The 21,704-nt window shown below is 46.7% G+C and overlaps 1 long non-coding RNA gene across 1 annotated transcript; it reads left to right on the forward strand.

Annotated features, from left to right (window-relative positions):
* Nucleotides 1-779: 779 nt before the first annotated feature.
* On the forward strand, nt 780-21,422 carry LOC144106632 (uncharacterized). Its single transcript, XR_013309072.1, has 3 exons — nt 780-1,137; nt 18,654-18,747; nt 20,228-21,422. It is a non-coding gene; the product is annotated as an uncharacterized LOC144106632 (long non-coding RNA).
* The last annotated feature ends 282 nt before the right edge of the window (nt 21,423-21,704 follow it).

The raw sequence follows: 21,704 nt of genomic DNA on the forward strand, positions 1-21,704 counted from the left end.
TCACCTTTTGGCATTTTTGTCATCGATCGAAATAGCCGAACACAGACTTCAATAAGTTGTCTTCGTCGATTTCGTGCCAAGCGCTTCTTGCAAGTTCACTCGGTAGGCACGTAGCCTTCATTGCATTCGTTCAAATTTTTCTGCGCACTTAGGTCAACCGCACAGTAGCTCGATCGATTCCAGACGCCACGCAAAAAAACTAATACGGCGTGAAACAGCTGCTTTCGTTCAAAGCGGCCTTTTTACTGCCGTCAGCACACCCCCGCGGCACCGAAAGTTACCCACCAGCCAAATTAATAGAAAGTTACCCACCAGCCAAATTAATAGCCCCGGGTTCGAACCCGACCGCGGCGGCTGCGTTTTTATGGAGGAGTAAGGCGCCCGTGTGCTGTGCGATGTCAGCCCACGTTAAAGATCCCCAGGCGGTCGAAATTATTCCGGAGCCCTCCACTACGGCACCTCCTTCTTCCTTCTTTCACTCCCGGGCCTTATCCCTTCACTTACGGCGCGGTTCAGGTGTCCAACGATATATGAGACAGATACTGCGCCATTTCCTTTCGCCAAAAACCAATTATTATTATTATTATTAAATTAATAGCACACCTTCGAACGCTTTTTGTTTTGCTTAATATTTTCGAACTTTAAACACAATGTTTTGGCAAAATAAATTATTAGTTATTTTCATCGTTGCTTATAGTCTCTTTACAAAAATTTAGCAGACGGCTCCTCGTCGTGCAAATAAATGCTCTCGGGGCGCCGCCCTGCTGCAATTAACTGATTTCTCGTTCGTCAAGCGGGGACGTCAAATTGTTTCGTCATTTTGAAGTCACTGTCAATAACTTTTGACAGAATTTGTGAGTTGCGTAATACGGCCCCTGTCAATGCTCCTGTTTTCGCGCGCTCCCCGCGTAGACACCTCCGCTCCTCTGTCGTGCGGGCGTCTCTGCTGCGTGCCTGCGTTCGCGCGGCTTTCATCGCCGTCAAATGCCTGGATGTTGCGTTCCTCAGTGCTCCAACCATTCGAGAAATGGTTGGAGGATGTTCCATTTTCCGAGAGACCCGAAAAGGAGGCTTCTGTGGCTGGTCCGGATCAGGCGTGACAAGTGGCAACCGACGAACTCCTCATGTATCTGTAGCGTAAGTGCTGCATGTTGGTTCAGTGCTGTTTTTGTTGTGATTTACCGGTTTTGCGTTCAGCCAGCTAAGTGTAGTGCAACATTTGTATTGGTCAGATGTCATTTCCGCACTATTCGTCTTGCTCGGCGTAAAAAAAAAAAAAAAGGCAAGCTTCAGCGCCGAATCGGCCAGTTCCTGCCGCTTGCCTGTTTGCATCCGAAATTGCATGACACGATGTTTTCGCTCGTGAATGCGTACCAAACGTGCTTTAGCCGCTTGTGTTCATTATAAAGTAATTGCCTTTACGAGGCGCTTCTCAGCGAAACGCGGCCTGCACGAATCAAGGCACAGAGCACGAGAACAAGCGGGGGCGCATAAGCTGGGTAAGGTTTCGTTAGATGTACCCATGGAGGAAGGAAAATTCGAGAGGCCGTCACATGACAGTTTTTTGTCCGGGCGCGCTCTTGTTTATTTTTATCCGCTCTCTTTGCGTTTCTCCGCGCGCGCGTTTCAAACCACGTGAATGAGCTGGTCTAAAGAGTCTCCAGTGCGAGTGGCGCTTGGTTTCTGGCCGTTGTTCATGTACGGGAGACGTCGGAAATGTTCGTGCGGGACATCCAGCTGCTTCCAGTTATTGCTCTTTGCCGCGTCGTCTCCGCGCCGTCCCCGCTCTCTCGTTCGAACGAAACACTGCGGCTTGCATGGTCATGTTCAAATAGCATTCGGCGAAAGCACTTATCGCAGCTGCGGTAAGCGCGGGAAGGAACTTTCACTTTCACTTATTGCGGTGGCCCACCATGGTACGTAGTGTCTTTCGTCGCTATCGCGTGCGTCGTTTTGCGAAGACGGAGATATGTGTCCCTGGGTTCCTTCCAGGCTGCACTTTTCGAAATATACTGGTATAATTACATCCGGCTCATCCTAGCCTCGTACGTGTTAATAGCAGGGCTAGAAGGTTAATTTCACCAGATAAGGTGAAGGACAAAGAAATTTAGTTCAGTGAAATTGTGTATATATACACAGCTGCTGCAAAAATATACCAGAAGAAATGATTGGTTTTTGTGGAAAGGAAAATGGCGCAGTATCTGTCTCATATATCGTTGGACACCTGAACCGCGCCGTATGGGAAGGGATAAGGGAGGGAGTGAAAGAAGAAAGGAGTAGCAGAAGAAAAAAAACCAAATCTTGCATATATATACTTTGAAGAGCATGCTTTTTTGTTCTCTTTTTTTTATATAAACTGTTACACATGGTGCCACTGAAATATAACTTGTTACTCTGTGCCGTGTATCGTCTTTCATTTTTTTTATGCTGTATGCTTTGGATCGCACTGTGTATTTCATGATGCTTCTGAAAGAACTATTCCACTTTAATGCAATCTAAAGTACTGCCTTTAAATTTAAGCTTCTTGAAAAGTTTTAGTACATGGCTACCCTGGAAGATTACCGTGTCCAGCTTGCTGGAACGAGGCTTATATTTAAATGGCCCTCTGCAACACTTTGTACATGAGAGCATCATGATTTTCTATTGGACAGCTGTCAAACTTGCTCATGAGGTTGTAAAAAAATCTTTCTTTGCTGGAATGAATTTAGAGCTTTCATGCCTGAGATCCCTGAGCAAGGTTTTTTATGTCTGGTTGTTTGCATGCTGTGCTCGCATAAAAGTGGTCCATATACTGGCCACACTTCAATCACGCTCTCTGCTGGATAGCACAACCCTCTCAGATTTACGCTGAATAAGTGTGCACGTGCCTGCTTTTGGCTAAGTCGTGAACAATGCTTCCATGCATGGTCAGTCCGCAGCTTAGTGTTCAACCTGCCTTTTAATGCTGCTCTTGTTGATGAATATTGAAATCTCTATCTTGCCTATGTTTGGGCAGCTGGCTGTGTCAACAATGTCTTCTGCTGCAGCAGTGAGGACAAAAAGAATCCTGCAGTGTTTTGTTTTTGCTCTTGAATACTGTATTTATCTTCATAACAAGTTTTCATGTGGCTGGCCATGCCAGGAATGCTTTCTCATACAGCAGCGAGGATGGGCAAATATACTAAGAAGCCTGAGTTCTTGACCCTTAATGCAAAACTTAGCATCATAACATATTCATAATGATGACCGTGCCAACAATGACGTTTGATTCACAATTTCAAAAGCCACTCATAGAGGTGACAGAAAGAGAGAGGGTTGACAGTGCCTATATTAGCACGGCAGGGGAGGATTTATAGGGGGGGAATGTCATCTCCATCCCAAAGCCTGAAATTTTACATAGGAAAACCATGCCGAACCCCTATTTCTCAACAAAAAAATTCCAAGAAATAGATGTTTCAAATGAGACAGCCCCCCTCCTCCCAACTTTAAGAACGATCCATAAATCCACCCTTCTAGCATTGACACGAGGCAGGTTTTACATCCACAGATCTAGTTTAGCGCAGGATTATTAATATAAATGACCGTACCTTTTCAGACTGCTTCTAGAAGTTTAGGAGTACCCAGTGGCTTCAGTATAGGTTTCACAGTGTTGCGCATTATTTCAATGCTGTGTTTCATGTTTACGTGCACAGCTGTAGCTGTACACAGAAATTTTCTCTAGTTGTTGAAATAATAGCTTGTAATGTCACTGCAGAGTAGCACACTTTACTTGTGATCCACCATTTAGAAAATGAGTCAATGTATTGAACACATCAAATTATTTTTCTTCAGCATAACCACAGGCATCATTGAAATTGAATGCACATGTGCATTCTCATTTCACTGAGTACTTTTTACCACAAATGACACTGTCATAGGACATGGGCAAAATAAACACATGTGAGAAAGGCATCCTAATTCAGTTCGAGCGTCATTACATGGTGAAAGCTCAGAGCAAGAACGTTCATACTATTAATACGCGAAGGGAGTCAAACGAAACCATATGGGGAGTTGAAACATTTTCGCTGTCATGAAGTGCGAAAACGCTTCGCCTTTTTCGCACTTCTTGCCGATGACCTCAACAAAGCAATTGCTGAACCTGTTACAGGAAACGGATCTAAAAACAGCGCGCGACCAGAAATAGACTTGATCTCGATATTAACGGACACACATGAGCCCGGCACGTCCCAAAGGCAAATAGCTCGCACGACAGTTCAAACGGGGCATCCAACAAAGTTTCTATATATTAAGAACAAAGCGAGCGCAGCTGCTTCCTTCATAGTATCGCTCTCTGCCCATGTCATGAACCCCGCCGCTCACACAAGTGCAATCGTCGAAAAACAAAAATACCAGTTATATTATAACCACCGCCAGTTGCAATCGCTGGAGCGTTGCAAGAACACGCATAACTTGCAACGAGGTTACACTGCCGATGGAAACGGGAACGTGAATAGCACAGGGCACGCACAAGACACGAAACGTTCGCACAATACGCCAACGACCGCTCTGTAGTGCACACAGTTTCGAATCACTGGTGAACAAACAGCGCGAATGCTCTTTTTAGTGAACAGCGGTGGTCTCCCAACGGCTCCGAGCAGCGCTGCAGTAGACGTTGTCGTTGAATGGTTGTCGCCGAAAGTGTTCAAATCCGGGCACACAACAAGAATTTTGCACAAAGATATGATTGAAAGCCGTCAACGTCAGCCTGTGAGCACCACCGAAAACATAAACTCGAGCAGTTAAAGAAAGTATGCCTATAATGCATCCGGCTGCTGCTGCCCGGTTTGTAAACAGCAACTACGACGCCGTTGCTAAGCTACCCTGACAAGATGACCTCCCGAGCGAGAAAAACCACGCGATTTCCTCCGCACTTTTCTCCCATCTTGTTGTATGGAAACGGCCTCTCCTGAGTTTTCCTTCCTCCATGGATGTACCCGTCGTCTGCTATGCCAGTGTTGCCATACTGTACTGTTGCCAGAATACAAAATTCCCGATGTTGCCAGACTATAAGGTAAAATTCAGTGTGGCCACACTGCTTCGTAAGCCCTCTTGGGGAAGCAGCCTTAGAGAAATAGTTACGTCATGTGCGTGCATCCTGTTATTGCCCAGTCACTCCGCAGTGGCTAGATTTTCTTTTTTTTTTCCTGGGAGTTAAAAAATTTAAGCTCTCTGGAGCTCATGCTGTGCTAAAAGCTGCATTCAGAAGCTGTCAACTGACTGTAGGAGTACTAGCGGTTCGTGGAACACTGTAGTAGTCCTAGTAGGGTATACGTAATCACGCCGTAATAGGTTTTGTGAACATCTGATACAGTTGGCGATTCAAACTGCAACGCATTCTTTAAAAGCTAGTGGTAACTAGTACAAGAAACTTAGAGGTACAAAGATTGTTCTTAATTTCCATCTCTCAATACCCACTAGTGTGCGCACAATCAGACATTAAAACATACCTTTACTTTTGTAGCCATTTTGTTTTTCACGAATCGTTATTGTGGACAATTTGCTTTATCCGCACTATTGCTCGGGAAGCAAAGTGACCACATTAACGAGGCAAGACTGTAAAATAATACAGTCCAGATGGCCTAATTCTGAGCACTGCATAACTTTAATGATGTACTGATCAGTGAGAAGAGAGGGATCAGTGGTCCATTGGGAAGCAAATGCGATTTCTGCCAAATCACCAATTGGGCGGCCCTGATAAGGGCCATTTGTCACGTTCCTTGTGATTACAGCGGTAGCCATGTTGCTCTGGATAACTCGCACAACTAGCTCGCTTAAATACGGTGGCGTCGATTACTCTCATACCTTGAGACGGAGAGGGAGAAGGTTTCTTCCAACGAAAAACCCTCAGCAGACCGCGTTTTCACTTTATGCTTTGCTGACTGAAGGGGTAGCACGAGGGGAGATGAATCAATCGCCCTCCACTGTATCCTTCGAAAGGGGGGAGGGCAGCCCCTAAAGGACCTGTAGCCCCGACGGCAAGCATCAGCTTTCGAGATACAGCTTAAGGGAACTTGTCCAAAGGTTACATTGACACACTCCCATGACCAGTACCTGTCTCGACCCGCTCTTCCCGTTCACGCCCCTGCTGTCTTGTGTCCTTTCAACAAATTCCTTCTTGTACAGATAAAGGGACATCTCCCCACTCCCTTTTCGAAGAATTCAAGATTTCTGTCTGGGACTGAGTGTTTTCGGTTTGAAACTTGTAGAGGGCCTTCAGTATTCTGTAAGGGTACGCCCTCTGAATTGACCTTCACTGGCAACCAGCCGGTTTTTGCGTACACTGCGGAAGCTATAGCCTGTGTGACCGAAGATGGCGCCCGTGACGTCACGTCGTCTTAGAAAAAAAAAAACTTTTTTTTTCGCGCATTTAATTAACTGCATACTGTCTTAACACTTATATTCTTGAATTACTTATTAACGTGACAGCGTTAAGGAGCTCTGTCCCAACACTGTCGCTCCTGTCCCAGAAAAGCCAGTGTGGGTGGCGCGGGTGGCGCGTTGGGCATGAGCAAAAATGGTGCATCTCGGTGGACACCTGAACCGCAAAGGAAGGGAAGGGATTTTCCTTCCCTTATTGCAGGGTAGGTAGAATTGTGAGACAGGTGTCATTTCCTTTCCTTAAAACCAATTTTCATTTCAATTTCCTTCCCTTTGGGTGTCCACCAAGATATGTGAGACAGGCGTCCTTTCCTTAAATTGTCCAAAGGGCCATGCGTCCCTTCTAGGGATGGTGTTTTGTTCCATGAACCCCTTGGCAACACTGCAACACCCTGTTGTGTCTCACTCTTAAAGAGGAAGCTTAAGCGTCCTCCAAATTTTTCTTCTAATATTGAAGCATATTTTCTTGCTTTTCGTTATCTTCTCCCAGTTGATGTCAATGTCGACCATTTAAGTATGAAGAAAAAGGAACCCCGACCAAAATGTTGTTGTTTAAAACGAAGACGTTTCGGCTTCCATACGGGAAGCCTTGATCACTGGGCGGAAAGCCCAAAGCACAAAGCTTAAGTGCGTCGCAGTAATCGCCTCAAGCATCTTGCGTACGTAGGCGGGAGATTGCCTGCGTTGTGGTTAAGGGTTTTGTCTGTTGTTTGGATTATTAGGGATTCCAGATATCGACGTGACAGCCAATTCTTTTTTCTTGCGATGAGTGATGCTTCTTCCCAAGCTATATTGTGTGTCGCGGCTTCCACGTGTTCCGCAAGTGCATCAGATGCAATCTTTTCGTTCCTGACGTCGTTCTTGTGGTCCCTCAATCGCCTTTCGAAATTCCCGCTCTCGCCGATATAGCAGTAGTCGCAGTCTGCGCAGGGAATCTTATAGATGACGCCAGGAAACTTCTCTTTCTTTATCTTGTCTTTGGCGGCCACCAGCTCAGGCCTCAGCTTGCACGCAGAAACAGCATCGGATCTTCTGAAGTTGTTACAGTTCTGCCTTGAGAACACTTATTTTGTTTTCCGGGGTACAGTCTATAGACAAGTTCATGGCACTGCTATGGGCGCATCTATATCGGTGACAACCGCAAACCTTACCATGGAAGCAATAGAAGCTCGTGCACTGGCTACCTTCGAACCGCGCCCAAAGGTTTTTGTGCGATACGTCGACGATTGTTTCTGTATTATCAAAAAGAATGCGTTAGGTCCTTTCACAGATCACATCAATAGCATGGAAGATTCCATTCAATTCACTGTAGAGGAGGAGGCTGCACGCCGCCTTCCTTTTCTGGACGTTTTATTGGAACGCCGTGGAAACCGCCTTTCTTTCAAAGTTTATAGAAAAGAAACCCACACAGGCCGGTATCTTCATTTTAATTCTGTCCAACCGGTTTGCCACAAACGCTCCGTCGTGGCTTCCCTCGTCCGACGTGCCAAAAACATCTGCCCAAGGCCAGAAGATCGGGCTGCTGACGTACGCCAAGTGCGCCGAGAATTGAGTGAATGCGGCTACCCCAAGCACTTCGTGGATTCTGTTCTTCAACGGTCTTCACGCCCATCAGAACCAGTTGGTCCTCCTTGCCAAGCCCGAGCCGCTATCCCATATGTGCCGGGCGTGAGCGAGTCTTTGGCTCGCGTTCTGTGCACTTACGGTGTGCACGTCCCTCACGTTCCTGCGTGCAAGCTGAGGCATAAGCTGCTGGCCGCCAAAGACAAGATAAAGAAAGAGAAGTTTCCTGGCGTCATCTATAAGATTCCCTGTGCAGACTGCGACTACTGCTATATCGGCGAGAGCGGGAATTTCGAAAGGCGATTGAGGGACCACAAGAACGACGTCAGGAACGAAAAGATTGCATCTGATGCACTTGCGGAACACGTGGAAGCCGCGACACACAATATAGCTTGGGAAGAAGCATCACTCATCGCAAGAAAAAAGAATTGGCTGTCACGTCGATATCTGGAATCCCTAATAATCCAAACAACAGACAAAACCCTTAACCACAACGCAGGCAATCTCCCGCCTACGTACGCAAGATGCTTGAGGCGATTACTGCGACGCACTTAAGCTTTGTGCTTTGGGCTTTCCGCCCAGTGATCAAGGCTTCCGTATGGAAGCCGAAACGTCTTCGTTTTAAACAACAACCTTTTGGTCGGCGTTCCTTTTTCTTCATACATGAATCTTCTACCCGACCAGACGAGTTTTCGTCAGGCTTTAGATTTCATTTCGTTGACCATTTAACAGAGAACTGCAGCACAAACAAATTGAGAAGCCGCTCAAACCTATCAAAATATTTCGATGAATCAGGATTCAGGTTTGGTCTAGTTAGTTCATTGCTTAGAAGTGTTGAACCAGCGTTACGAGACGAGTACACAAAGAAGACACATACCACAGGACAGGCCCTGACTACAACTCTTTATTAATTCGTCAAGCCAGCACAATATATACCCTGACCCGTGGACCTCGTGATGCGGTTGGCCACCTACGTTGCGAGATATCACCAAAATGGCCACGACAAGCATGACAAAGAAGTATGACCTGTGTTTTCGTCACCTCTGAAAATCACCAAGAAGCGAAGAATCGGAAACATGAGCACTCCCCCCTGCACTCCCTTGCGCACACAAATAACAGCTAACAACGCGAAGAGAAGATGGCACCAAAAGTCAACACAAGCAAACGACGGAGAGATAAAGCACCGCCGTCATGAAGAACACAGCGAAAGGGAGATGAAAATGATTAAAACATACTGAAAACAATGAACACGGCAAAAACAATTACCCCCCCCCCCCCCCCCAAAAAAAAGGGGGGGGGGGGGAAAGGCCGAGTCATTACGCTGAAAGAGAAAACGATGGTCAACAAAGAACACCCCAGGAACACTAAAAATCATATAAAAGGAACAGAAACTGATGACACGGCGGCCAACCATTAATATGGCAAAGCGTTAAAAACAAAATAACAGCGGTCAGTGTGGGCGAGAAAGCAGGAGGAAGTGAATACACCGCTATCTTTAGAAAAACACTTCATGAGCCGCTCAGAAGCGATATGCAAGAAAGGAGCGTGGTCCAAGAATGACCTTCCTTTTCCTGTAGAAAGATCGATGGAGTGCTGATGCATGCGTCTCCTGACTTTTCAGTGAGATGACCTTCAATTATTTGCCGTTCAATTTTGCTCTTTACCACCGCCAGAAATTTTGTGTCCGAGATCAAAGGCCGGCAGGTTTATTCTGTCTCGCAAGAAGGTCTTGGCACAATGGAATGCAGCTCTCATCCAATCAGGGCTTCAGGAACACAAAAATGAAGTCCCTGATATTTGAGATTAACGCCTGTGGTACCCGTCCGCACGAGATATCAAACAACTGAGCTGCGTGAATGTGCGCATATCGAGTTCATTTCAAGTATAGCACGCCGCTGCCACGCAGTAACACGCTTGTTAGGGCCATGCATCGGCAGATTACGCCAGTGGTACCCGTCCGATCGAGACTTCACACGACGACTGAGTTGCGTGAATGCGCGCATATCGAGGTTATTTCTAGTGTAGCACGCGATTGACATGCCGTAACGCACTCGCTAGGGCTGTGCACCGCCAGATTACGCCTGTAGTACCCGTCTGCACGAGACATCATTTTCTAACACAACTGAGTTGCGCTATTTTGCTTTCATCAGAAGAAACCAATTAGACAACCGCCACGGACGGCCGCTTCAACTAGCGCTGCTCTGACGAGCTGGGTGGTTCCGGCGCGATGGCGCGAGAGAGCGATGCAATAGTAGCGGTAGACAGAGGAGGCAAATATGTAAGAGAGAGAGATCTATGAAGCAGTCTGGCCACACTGAATTTTACCTTATAGTTGGCAACACTGGGAATTTTCTAGTCTGGCAACACTATAGTATGGCTATAGTGCCTAGAATATAATAGCTAGTGTGTTGAGCGCCAGCGCTGCGCAATGGGAGATGGTGGCGCCGTTTGCCATGGAAGCCCACCGATGGCGGCAGAGGGCGCTGCTTGTCAGGAACGGTTAGAGCGCAGGAGTATTCTAGTAGTCGGGGACTCGAACATAGCGAGGGTTGAGGGAGGCGTTTTGACGATAGTGAAGGCGGACAGGCGGGTGCAGGTGGAAGCCCAGTCAGGGAAGTACATGGTAGATGCAATGGCCAGAGCCCAGGAGGTGGTAGGGGGCAACATGGATGGCGAACGCCTTGTCATTATCCATGCTGGTCTCAACGGTGTGCTGAAGGGGAGGAGCCAGATCTCGAGAAGTAGTTAGAAGTGGGGATGCATAGGCTTAGAGAGGCCTCTGAGAGAGTGCATGTGACCATATGCACAATCCCAGAGGTCCAGAGGCAGGCTAGCGAAACGGGAAGGAGGGTCGTTGAGGCTAACCGTGTAATTAGGTTAATGAGTCGACGACTAATATACGGGGTAATGGAAGTTAACAGGGAAGTGTACGAGGTCAGGTCCCACCCTTTTGCATAGAGTGGCATTCACTGCGATGGCGCCACTAGCAAGAGGGTGGGTAGTAGGATAGGTCGCCAGGCAACAGCTTTTTTTGGGGGACCCAGAGCTCTAAGGGAAGAAGTGTAGAGAAGGAAGAACCAAGATCTAGGGGACGATGGAACCATAGGAGAAGAAATAGACACAAGTGCCAGGGCCAAGTTAATTCAGATATATGTTTCATTAACATGCAAGGTGGCAGGAATAGACTGAAATGGGAGGAAATAGAAGAACATTTAAGGCAGGAGGAATTAATGGTATATGGTATAGTGGAAACACATCTCAGAGACATGGAGCAACCACCCTGTAAACCAGACTACGCATGGGAATATTGCAATAGTACAGAGGGCAGCAGAAAGGGGGTGGAATTGGGGCATTCATTCATAAAAGTACGAATTTCCAAAGGGTTAAACTGGGATGCAAGGAACATTTATGACTAAAAGGAAAAGTGGCAGGGGAGCAAACACTCCTTGGTATTGTATACCTGTGTACAGGAGCTAATGCCAAAGAGGAAAACAGGAAAATGTTAGAATGTATTGCAAGCGACATTGATGAGCTAGGAGGACAGGGCGAGATAATTATATTAGGCGACATGAACGCACATATAGAAGACCTGGATGGGTACACAGATTCGACAGGAAGCATGCTGCAGGACATGTGTGACAGGCATGATTTAGTTGTATGCAACAGTACCGAGAAGTGCGAAGGGCTCATAACATGGGTGGCAGGGAGTCTGCACTCGACGATAGATTGTGCACCAATGTCACAGAGGGTGTATAATAGATTAGAATTAATGAGCATAGCTGAACGTGGTTCCAGAAGTCTAGGTAGTGACCACAAGCGTATCAAGTTGAGTTTCAGAAGAGAAGCCAATGTAGGACTGAAGCGAGATGAACAATCAGAGGGGAATTTTTACTCAGAAAAGCAATTGGAAGCAGCAGCCAAACAAATTGAGAAACTAATTTTTGAGGATAGTGAAACAGAATGGACTTATACCAAATTAACTCGATTGCTGGAGCTAGAGCTAGCTAAGATGCGAGTAAAGCTAAAAGGGAGAAGACGCAACCCCAAGATTTGATGGGATGAGGAGGTCAAGAGGGCGATAGAGAAATGCCAGGAAGCCTCCAGGGAACACAGATATTCCAAGAAGAGGGGGGAACCAGAAGTTGAAGTAAACAGGAAATGGGATAACTTCATATAGTGTAGAAGGGAAACATCCTATTTGATTAATGAGAAAATTAGAAGAAGGGGTGCCCAATGGATGTCAAAAGTGAATAAAAAGGATAGAAGAACAGCTCAAAAATTCTGGAAGCATTTAAACGCAATGAGTAATAAGACTAGGCTAGAACAAAGGTTCATTGTTACAGATCAGGGTATTCGACTAGAAGGGGATGAAGCGATAAAACACATAGGAACAAGGATGACAGAAAAATTTAAAGAAAGAAATGTTGCACATAGTTTATCGAAGGAGGATAGACCGGTTACTGCAATAGCTTCACTTGAGCAAAGAGAGTGGGAAAGGGCAGAGAAGGAGGTTCCTAGTGGCACATCAATAGGACCAGATGGTATTCCGATTATGTTAATAAGGAAGCTAGGTCTAAAATCCAAGCAAACATTAATACAATTAGTGAATAAAGTGATAGTGCATGGGAAAGTCCCCGATGAATGGCAATTAAGTAGAATGAATATGATATATAAGGGAAAGGGGGACAAAGTTGACGTAAGTAACTACTGTCCCATAACAGTGACATCCATGGGTTTATGGAGCGGTGATGCAGATTATAAAGGACAGATTGCAGGCTTGGGTGGAGAACAAGGGGGTGCTAGGGGAACTACAGAATGGGTTCCGGAAACAAAGGAGGTTGGAGGACAATCTATTTTCATTGACTCAGTGTATAGAGGTTGCTGAAAAGGAACACAGACCCCTATGGCTAGCATTTCTGGATATTAGGGAGCCTACGACAACGTTATTTAAGAGTATTTGTGGGGAATACTGGGCACATTGGATGTGGAAGATGGAGTAATTAATCTTTTAAAAGATATACATAAAGGTAACAGTGCTTATAAAATGGCAAAAAAAATGTATCAGGGCCTGTGCGTGATTAATGGGACACTGAGGAGAACCCTATCAAAATTTTTTTGTTAGCAATATCTGATTGTTCGGCATTTCATGGCTTTGTTGACGCTTGTCCGGGAGCGAAAGATGCATTCATTTCAAAGAAATTTGGATTCGAAGGTGAAAAATTTTTTACCCGCCGCTCCGATTCAAACTCACGAACTCTTATGACGACACGGAGAACTCTTATGACGGCACAGAACGGAGTGACGTGAAACGTGATGTAAACGGAGACTCCGTGATTTCTGGCGGCTAGCGTTGCGGTCTAGCAGATGCCGAAATGAAAGCTACCGCCGCCGCACGTTGAAGGCATCTATCGGGGGTCGCCACAGTCGCTTCGTTTACGTTTGCACCGGCGTCTTGTCAGCCTTACGATGGATCCCGTTCCCGAACCCGACAACGTAGTTCTCGCAAAAACTCTGGCCTGCATTTCAGCGACCTCAGCCGCACAGAGCGTGCGATGCTTTTGAGGGAGCACGGTTAGGTTAGGCGCCGGCGGGTCGTTTCCCACTTCCTCAGTGAGCAGCCGTTGCAAACTAAATATCATAACCCCAGTGCAGGGAGACGCAAGGGGTCAGGACAAGGTCGGCGCCCTGCGCCCATTGGAGGCTGGCCGTGGCTTTGGGACGGATTGTGATTCCTTGAACGGCGCGGTTGCACGGCGCAGCAGGCGGCATCGAGGTCTCCCACGGTAGCAAGGGCCAAGTTATTTATTTATTTATTGCCACAAAAAACAAATGGGTGCTCGAGGGCGGTCGCGTTTAAAGTCGGCGGCTTGAAACCAAAGCTGGTGCACGACGCTTCAACGGCTTCCGCTAGATCCAACGGGTCCACTGGATCTGGCTCTCTCGCCAACTTGCATGTACCTTCAGATATGTACTGTGAATGGATTAAAATAGCTGAGCTCGAAAAGAACAGCTCCGCCCAACTGCCGCAGCTATTGAATATAATGCGCACCTCGCCACGGAGCCAAATCAATCTGGCCGGGCCGGCGGCAGCGGGCGCACTCGGCGCGAAATAGCTGCATGCTCCAATCTCCCCGCCAGTGCGGTCAGAGTGCGCCGAAGCCGCTCAATGCGTCGGCGGTCAAGTGCAGTTGGAGTATAGAGGGTCTCGCTTTGACCGACGTGACTTCGCCGTGCAGCGCGCTCGCGTGCCTCGCCGCAGTATAAACGCGCCTTAACAGAGCCTGCGCTTAACCGCTAACCAACGATTTCAGCGGCGGCATCCATGGGAGCCACTGAACCTCCCCCCCCCCCCCCGCCCACTCACTGAATAAAAGAAAAGAAGTCCGGTGCCGAGGTTCGAAAGCAAACCAGGGCCTTCGGCGTTTGAGGCGGAAACGCTACCGCTCCGCCACGACGACTCAAGTTACACCTGTCAATAAAGGCTTATCTAGCGAATGCACTCTTCTGATGCAGAAATCTCCGCACTTTCGCTAGGTATATCCTGGCCTAACAGAGCTAGGCTATCAGCAATTTTTCTGAACTGCCTTGTACCTTGTCTCCTGTCCCTAATAAACGATTTCCGTTAAGTAGTTTGAAGTTGACTGGCACAGCCTGGAATGTTTCACCGGGCAAGCGTGCGAATACACAAGTGCTGCGTTGTACGATCAACGACCATCGTGCCATCATAGCTTTTCATCGACCGTGGCATCATCTGACAAGCCTTAACAGGCTCCTTCAAAGGTTAACTAGCACTTGAAGCGGGACTTGGAGTTCCTCTGCTGTTCGGCGCTTGCAAATCGAAGCGCGTCAAAAACAAAACCACGGGGCACGCAAAGCGCATAGACGCGAAGCGCCATAACAAATCGAAACTCTCCTGGCCGCCTGTGGCGCCGCCAAGCATCCGTTTTCTTTGCTTCCAACATTCAGGTTGTCTTTTGCCTGCCTTCCTTGTGTGATAAAAGTGCACTATTGGTTTTAAAACAAAACTTACTTCAATATTGATCTGCGCAACCTACCTTTGTCAGCCTCAGAGATTCGCGAAACCAACTAGAATGGAAAATTCCTCCAAGGTGGTGTCTCTTGTCCTATGGCGTCACCACGCTTGTACTTGCGAGATTGGCCTGTGGTGGCGATACCTGTATTTTGGTTCTTGCTATTTTCTACCTTACAAGAGCTTTGTTTTCAGTAAGAGTGGCGTTTTTATGATCAGGAGCTGGTATTCTATCGATACAAGCCAACTTCAATTTCTCCTCAGTGTCCCTTTAACCTGCTTGTGCACGTATTTTTGTTGACCAAGGTGCAGTGTTTGTTGTCATGTGTGGGTGCTTGCACATGCAAGTCATCGCATCCGCTCCTTCCAGCAGTTCTAAGGTGATTGCATCGGTTATGTGCGCACCTGTATCCGTGGCGCGTTTTCAGCGTGCCGTAAAATCGTGGACTGAATTCCCGAATGTTCTTGCCCGTACCCATCACTTAAGGAGCTACATGTGACTGCAATAAAAGATGCCAATGCGAGAGTGCAAAGAGAAGGCTTGCTTTGTGCCACTGTGTAAAAGCGATTACCGCTCGAACAAGGAAAGTGTTTCCATGTTTACTGCACCATCTGGTGCTACGCGGCTTACAGAATGGGAAGGAAACATCAAAAGAGAGGACAGCTGCTGTGGTTTGCAAGAAACATTTTGAGAGCAGTTGTATCGAGCGCATGTTCAGTGTTACTGTAAATGGTGTTACCAGCAAGCTTCCCCACGATAAACCGCGTCTGAAACCCGACGCCATGGCTTCGATATTCACGCATTACCCAGAACACATTCTGCCTATAGTGTCAACAAAAAGAAAAACTAGAAATCTGCGCCAGCAAGAGCCTCCAGCAAAGCGTCACAGGCATGCTGCCTCTGAAGCCTCCGAGTTGTGCTCAGCCGTTGAGAATGCTGAATCGGTGAGCATGGAAGCATCTGGCGCCAATAGCGGAGCTGCAGTAACTGAAAAGTGCGCCACCCCACGCTGTGTTTCTGCAGAAGGAAGCGCTGGCAAAGTGCAAAATGTTGGTGAACGGCCGCGAACCACCAACGATCGTCTCCATCCATTCTCCAACATCGCTATTCCAGTGACATGGATGAAATTGCCATCCATGCCAATCGATTCATTAACGTACACCTATTGTGAGGCAGAAAAAAATAACTTCGCTAACCTCTTCATTGAAAAGAACGTAGCATGTGCAAAGCCTTTACTTGATGGACAATCAGTGGTAGCCACGGTGTTTACCTAAAGGGAAGGGAAAAGTCAAAACACATCGTTACAACTTGCGAAGAGGCCGAAACCTTGATCAAGGAAGTTGCCTTGACAAATCTTTGTGATGGATGCGGCATAAAGCCGGCCTCAGGAAAGCGTACCTCCTACAAAGGCATGATTTTGCTGAGAAGTGAGGCCCGAAGGTGAGTCCTGTGCTTTCTGCGAGTACCAAAAGATTCTGGCTCATAACCAAGCGTGCAGAAACAAGAAAAGCACAAGTGAAATCGCCAGGAAATCTGATGAAAAGAAACAGTGCAGGAACATTTCTTGAAGCCTGTGAAGAACCAAGAAACGATTGGCAAATGCAAGGATACAGCTGGCTCGCATGAAAGAGCGAAATGAGTCTCCTAGTGAAGAGACATTTAACAGCAAATTTAAATCTCTTCCCTCAAAGCAGCAGCTGGCTCTAAAGAGTTGTTTCTTTGCTGCAAGACGAAAATCACACAAGGGAATGCGATATGATGATGAGTGGATTTTGGAATGCATGCTGATGAGGATGCAAAGCCTGAAGTTGTATGAGCATCTCTGCAGACAATCTGTTATGGTTCTGCCAGGGTGAACGTGCCTGAAAAGGTACCTCCAGTGCTTCAAGGGTGGCTATGGCCTCAGTACAAAGATCTTCAATGCCATAAATGAAAAAACAAAGACCATAGATGCTTACAGTCGTCACAGTGGCCTCGTCATTGACGAAATAAAGCTTTCGGAGTACCTAAGTGTAAAATCAGCTGGTGAGTATAGCTGCACGGAATTCTTGGACCGTTTTCTGTATACAGTAAAAGCTCTTTGATTCGAACCCCGTAATTCGAAAATCTGCGTAATTATAACTGCCGATGTGGTCCCGGCCAACGCTGTGGAAGTCTATGGCGTTATTCACATTGCATGTGTTTACTCGTTCGCAAATGTAGAGTACTCAGCAAGAACACCTAAATATAATGCAATAAAATTAATGGAATCGTTTCGCCTACTTTGTTGGAGAAAATGTGACAGAAAAAGTACTTCATATATATTGTTACGTGGCGGCCAGCCGAAGAAAGAGACACAATGATCGATGGCAATGAGATGATTTAATGGCTGCTGGCCTAGTGCGAGCGCTCCTGCCCGCGCCACTGCACAGTTCGTTGTCTTCTTCGTCACACTACCCGGGGCCACCGAGCGATTGTCCCGATCGGTGACAAAGAGACCTGGTCCACGAAGCTTCCGGGCTGCAGGTCGCCAGTAGCCGACAGTCGAGGCCCCAGGACGCGCCGAACGGCCTGGGCAGGGGAATGGTGTCTTCAGATGTAAGCGGGGTCTCGGGTCAATGGGGTCGGTAGGTCAGGTCCATGCGTCGGGTTCAGTTTGTCTTGTTAAGTGGTCTAGGCGGGGGACTGGGCAGGGGGGAACAACGGCGAGGTGGGTTCGGGTCTGAAAGGCTGGGGCACGGCCGAGCGACGCAGGCCAAGAACTCGGCCGATGACCACGGCTGACGCAGGACGCTGAAGCTCCAGGACCAGGGTGTCGATGATACCCCGCAAGCTCCACCAAATGTTATGTGGCAGCCAGCCCAAGAAAGAGACACGATGAACGATGGCAATGAGATGATTTAATGGCTGCTGGCCTAGCACGAGCGCTCCTGCCCGTGCCACTGCATAGATCGTCTTTTTCGTCACAGTATAAAAGATATCTATCTACAACACAAGTTTTGTGTTCCTGTCGTAAGCACGGGATGTTCGAAACAAGAAGTTGTGCTGAACTTCACAGCAGCTTTCGCGCAAGCGACAAGTGCTAAATGTGCAGCTTCTAGACAGAGACTCAAAACAAACCCTGAAACATATAGTCAGCTGCCTCCATGACAGCTTTGGTCGGTTACAGCTGAATGAAAGCAAAAATGCAGCAGTCCTCTTGTCAATGTTGCGAGAGCATTGCGGCTCGGCGGTACCCTCCTGACTTGCTGCGCTCCACGCGGCGGCCGTCGGCATTCATAGCTCGCGGTGCCACCAGGGAGGCCGCGGTCGACTCACTAGCCAGTATATTCTAGGCACTATAGTATGGCAACACTGGCATAGCAGACGACGAGTACATCTCACGAAACGTGGCAATAACTGTGCATCTTGGTCGTCTAGGAGCCAGTACGGATTAATTTACTTATGATTTTTTAGTTTTTGACACGTGTGCTGGGTTGTGCCTGTTAGCCCGATGCTTCGTCCAACGACGCCGCATTAGGTCAGTAAATGAGATGAACAGAATGTTATGTGCAGATTGAGGCGCTCATTCGAGTAATTCGGCTGATATATTTGGACTACTTTGTTTTCTTGCATGCTGTGTTCATTGTTTTCATTCTCGAGCAGGAAATGTGGGGCTAATTCCAATAGCAAATTCATCTGCAGGCTCATTTTGAAGACAGGAGCTTCGAACAACACCGCGCGGACGGATGGAAGAAGCTCAAGCCCAATGCTGTCCCAACGGTGTTCCCATTCAATGGTCAGATACCTCCTAACCTTGGTGTTTGTTATCATGGTGCTTATCGCCTAGCCGTCTGCATTTGAAAACGTTGCGTGATGAAGTGGTTGGTGCTCATACATATTAAATTTTCTGGTGCGTCTTCTATGGACCCTTTTCAAAACTTTGGAGGTCAGCTTCTTGGCACAGCAAAATTCCTTCACCCTGGCCGCTAAACCAGCTTTGGGGTCAGAAAAAGGTGCAGTGCTGTAGACATGTATAGCCTGAACAATGCCGTGTTCCTTTCCTTTACACCTTTCCTTTACTTTTTGCTGGTGATATTAAATACTCCTCAAATTATCTACTTGTGTGCCATGAAGGAAACAATCATGGAGGAGACAAACAGGTATTGAATATTCTCATTGACATGGATGTTTTTTTTTTTCTTTTTGTACAGACTAGCAGCAGGACCTTATTCTGTCATGGTCACTCTGAAATTAATACATCCTATTTATTTTTTTATTGGTGTACAAAATCCAAGCCAGATATTGGTGGTGTTGTAGAGATAGGGCCTTCCCGCTAATACCTTCTCATCTGATGGACAGCAGGAGAGCAGCGTTCTCATATTTGCACTTTAGCACTGCTTTTCTCTGGTTTCCAACACTCAGAAAACAAGAAAGGAAACTCTAGCTTCTGTTCTCATAGCTGTCCATACTAACGCAACAACGTTACATGAAACCCAACTAGACTGCATTTTTGCCGTATCCATTGTCCAGGGAGTGAGTTTCCACATTAGCGAGGCGAAAATAGATGTGAAAAATTTCGTCACCAGAAAAATTCTTCATAATTCTAGACATGGCACGACTGTACCAGTTTCGTGACCATGGAGCATGTTGCAAAATTTGGCTGTACTGCCCTATCACATCCACCTTACAGTCTGGGCGTAGCACCTTCAAAGCTGCATCTTTTTGGGCCTATGAAACATGGGCTAAACGGGTAGCGTTCTCCTTGCCCGGCTGCTATGATCATAACCACAAGGGTGACTCAGTGGTTGTGGTGCTCGCCTGCTGACCCGAAAGACATGGGTTCGATCCCGGCTGTGGTGGTCGAATTTCGAAGGAGGTGAAGTTCTAGACGCCCGTGCACTGTACGATTGCTCGCACGTCAAAGAACCCCAGGTGGTCGAAATTTCCGGAGCCCTTCACTGTGGCGTCTTTCTAGCCTGAGTTGCTCTGGGACGTTAAAGCCCCACAAACCAAACCAAGAGTGCATAACGAAAGGTGGTGACTATGTGAAAAATAACTGTGTGGCTGAAATCGTGCAATATCATGTTCTCTGTCTCTCTTGTAGCTTCCATAAAAATATTAAACATTGCTTTCGAAAGGACCCTCGTAGTTTAACCATGCCATTCTAAGCAGGACGATTGGGACACTATTTTAAACTTATGTGAATGATGTAATAGGAACAGCACTTATCTTTTTTATTCTAACTTGTTTTCTTTTACTTTCTTGTATGTTTGTAGTTCAGACTCAATCCGAAAAGCCACCTCTTCAACAAACCTGCCCTGCATCTAGTGGTGATGATTTTAGAGAAAGCTTGTCAAGGGCACAAGACTGCGCTTCTGGCAGCAGTGGCGCGAGCGCAAACTATCAAGAAAGTACCAGTGACTGTGCACCAGGATCAGCAGATGTCTCTTCTACGAGCCCATCAGCAGCGCAACAATGTTTGCCTGGCAGTAATGACATGAGTGAAAGGCATCGGGAAGACATTGGTGACTATGTCCCAGGATCAACCATTTTCACCTATGTGAGCTCGCCAGCACCACAAGAAGGCTGTTCTGGCAGCAGTGACAGTGAAATGAGTGAGAAGCGCCGAGAACGTATTAGCGATTATGCAGCAGGATCAGCAGATGTCTTTTCTATGTCCACAAGCGAACTCGTGAAAGAAGTGCTTGAACTCCGGAAGAAGAATTCTATTTTGCAGAAACATTGCTTCGAAGCTAACAAAAAGCTAAAAAGGGAACGGCTAAAAACAAAGCACCTTCGGAAAGAGCTTTCTACTGTGAATTCAAATCTCAACATCCTCAGCGAACATATAAATATGAGCCTGCAGAAGGCTTCATCATCTTCCATTCTACCCAGGCGTGCATCATGGAGACAGAAGCTTTTATGACGGCCTGTGTCGGAAAGGACTACCCAATGCTTCTCAATGAAATTGAGATGAGCGCTGCTAGACAACAGCAATGACATGCTGCTTGCAGCAACTCTTCCAGGGTACGATCAGAGAGCAAATCATGCCCTTATGGAATGAACTTTTCCTGGAAGCAAGTGATAGTGTACCATTTGATGCGTGCTTATGTTCCTCATGACATTGAAAGATTTTGTATTTCACCTGATCATCTGCAGTCCTATTGATGTCGTCCTTTTCCTTTTTTTCTTAAGATACCGATGTGCCTGTTATGGTGTTTCATGTCTGCTATGTTTTATTTCCTGTGATTGGGATATTTGTTTGAAACTCTCTAAAGTCTTGCATAAAATATTGTTTTGTTATGTTGTGACTGCTTTGTTATATTTTTCTGCTCCTCCCCCTAATGCAGAACCCTCGAAAGGGTGCCTTTAGTATTTTAAATATATGAGTAACTATAAAGAAAGACTCCACTGGTCTTGGCTACCAAATAGGGCACCACATAAAGGTCTCAATCTCTGAACTCCTGCAACTCAAGCACTATATGTTGCATTTCCCAACCTTTCGCTGTGATCGAGCTGGTTTTTATACCTATGCACAAGATGTTGTCCAGATTAATTTTTTGAACCAGAGATTTCTTTTTCTCTTTCTTTCTTGTTTGATTGAATGAATGAATGATTTCCGTTATAGGTAATGAAGGCGGCCGAGATAAAAGCTACTGGTATGCAGCTTGAAAGGCCCTCGACTCCCTTTAAATGTAGCAACTTGGAAAACCATGGCATATAAAGTATACTGTCATACTTTTACAAACAAGT

The sequence above is a fragment of the Amblyomma americanum genome, chromosome 10, assembly GCF_052857255.1.
Source record: "Amblyomma americanum isolate KBUSLIRL-KWMA chromosome 10, ASM5285725v1, whole genome shotgun sequence".
In the NCBI taxonomy this organism is placed as follows: domain Eukaryota; kingdom Metazoa; phylum Arthropoda; class Arachnida; order Ixodida; family Ixodidae; genus Amblyomma; species Amblyomma americanum.